Genomic DNA, 2,504 nt, shown 5'->3' with positions numbered 1-2,504 from the left:
CTCAGAGTCTTCGGATACTGTGTCTGAAGTGCCTCCGCGACGACGGCTGCCCCTGGTCTCTTTAACCTCTTTCTCAGTTTTCTTCTTCGACACCTTGTAAGGCGCCAGGACCAGCATCTTCGTCAGAAGTGGTCCGGCTGGTTCTTCTGGCAGTGGGGCCGGGCAGTAGATTCGCCCTGCCTTCTTCGTCTAGCCCTAGGAGAGTTGTGGAAAAATACATTAAGCATTTCCCTTGGATTATGCAGATAAAGCGTATGATTTGCCAACATACGAGGACTTACCGGACTTGCGAGTCGGGACAGTTGGTACCCGCGGTCCTCGGCTGAATCCGGCCATGATTTGCCGGACTTAAAGAGCACCTTCCAGATGTCTTTGTGCGATGAGTCAAAGAACCCTATTAGGGTCTGGTGCTTGGCCGGGTTGAATTCCCATAAGTTGCAAGCCCTGTGTTGACAAGGGAGAATCCAACGAACTAACATCACCTGGACTACATTGACAAGTTTGATATTCTTGTCTTCCATAACCTTGACGCGCATCTGGAGCACCGACAACTCGTCGGGCCGAGACCAGTTCAGGCCCTTCTTGGGCCAGGACGTAAGCCCTAGAGGAGCTCCCATAGCTCACCATGGCTGCTCCGCACTCCGTGTGCTCACCGCTCACCACTTTGGGCTTCACATTGAAGATCTTCAGCCATAATCCAAAGTGTGGAGAGATGTGGAGGAAGCCCTCGCACACGACGATGAATGTCGAGATGTTGAGGAAGAAATTCGGAGATAGATTGTGAAAGTCGATCCCATAGTAATACATAATGCTGCGAACAAATGGGTGGAGGGGAAACCCTAGCCCGCGGACAAAGTGAGGGAGGAATACGACCCTCTCGTGGGGTTCCGGAGTAGGGGCAATCTGTCCCACTGTCGTAAGGCGGTGTCTAATCTTCTTGGACAGATACCCGGCCTCCCTAAGTTTCTTGATATCCTTCTCCCGGACGGTGGAGGCCATCCACTTGCCTCCGGCTCCAGATCCGGAAATTTTCGGAGGTCCTTTGTGGAAGGAGAAGGCGAATGCTTGGGCGCTGGAGCTCGAGCGAGAGAGAATGGATGAGCAGAGGAAGAAGAAGGCGTGGGTGAAAAAGGGGAGTCCTTATCTCCTTATAAAGGCAGCGGGGATCCTGCGCCTCCCCACTTTCCCTGTAACTCGCTTATTCCCCAAGCGCCGTGTTGATGGCGCGGTTGGGTTACCCATACCCGTATTGATGAGAATCCCGTGATAAGGGGACATGATCTCTGCTTCGACAAGACATGCCAATAAAACCGCCTCGCAAGATGCGCAGTGGCAGGTTGAGAAAAACGGTTCGAATAATGACCGGGCCGTGGCGTGATGTCACCCTATGAAAAGTTGTCAGCAGATTAGACTTGTGGAATATTGTGCTCTCTACGGAGGTAGTGGAATTTGTTTTACAGAGCCGGACACAATCCTTGTGTTCAAGATCTACCTTGGAGTATTCAGAGAAGGAACCCGCCTTGCAATGCCAAAGACAATCTGTGCGCCGGACTCATCGTCATTGAAGCCTAGTTCAGGGGCTACTGAGGGAGTCCTGGATTAGGGGGTCCTCGGACAGCCGGACTATATGCTTATGCCGGACTGTTGGACTACGAAAATATAAGATTGAAGACTTCGTCCCGTGTCCGGGTGGGACTCTCCTTTGCGTGGAAGGCAAGCTTGGCAATTCGGATATGTAGATTTCCTTCTCTGTAACCGACTCTGTGTAACCCTAGCCCTCTCCGGTGTCTATATAAACCGGAGGGTTTAGTCTGTAGGACAACAACAATCATAATCATAGGCTAGCTTCTAGGGTTAGCCTCTACGATCTCGTGGTAGATCAACTCTTGTAATACTCATATCATCAAGATCAATCAAGCAGGAAGTAGGGTATTACCTCCATAGAGAGGACCCGAACCTGGGTAAACATTGTGTCCCCCGCCTCCTATTACCATTAGCCTTAGACGCACAGTTCGGGACCCCCTACCCGAGAACCGCCGGTTTTGACACCAACAAAGGGTGACGGCGACTGGCGGCTAGGGTAGGCGAGGGGAACGGGCACGAAGAGGTGAGGAACATACCCCTTTGGCCTAGCCCCTTTAAATACCCATAGGCCGCGAAGCGGGTGTACCGCTCCGAAGAGCAGTTGTACCGCCCCCGGGACATACCACTGGTTGCAGGCAATACTCCTGATGCCCAGAGGCAGCGGTAGTACTGCCAGGAACCGAGTGGTAGTACCTGCCAGGAGCACCGCCAGAGGAGCCGGCGGTAGAACCGCATAGGCCATCCTGGTGGTACTCCTGGGACGATACAACCAAGTGTCCGAGTGGTTGGACCGTCAATGGCACCGGTTGTACCGCGCAGTCAACTTCACCCACACCATGGTCAACTTGTGTGCAATTGGAGAATATGGTTTAAGGGGAGGAGAGGCTTGGGATGGAAACAAGTCAGTGGAATAGGGTGAG

This window comes from Triticum dicoccoides, chromosome 3B, assembly GCF_002162155.2.
Source record: "Triticum dicoccoides isolate Atlit2015 ecotype Zavitan chromosome 3B, WEW_v2.0, whole genome shotgun sequence".
NCBI classification, from domain to species: domain Eukaryota; kingdom Viridiplantae; phylum Streptophyta; class Magnoliopsida; order Poales; family Poaceae; genus Triticum; species Triticum dicoccoides.
Note: the sequence above shows the minus strand (reverse complement) of the source record.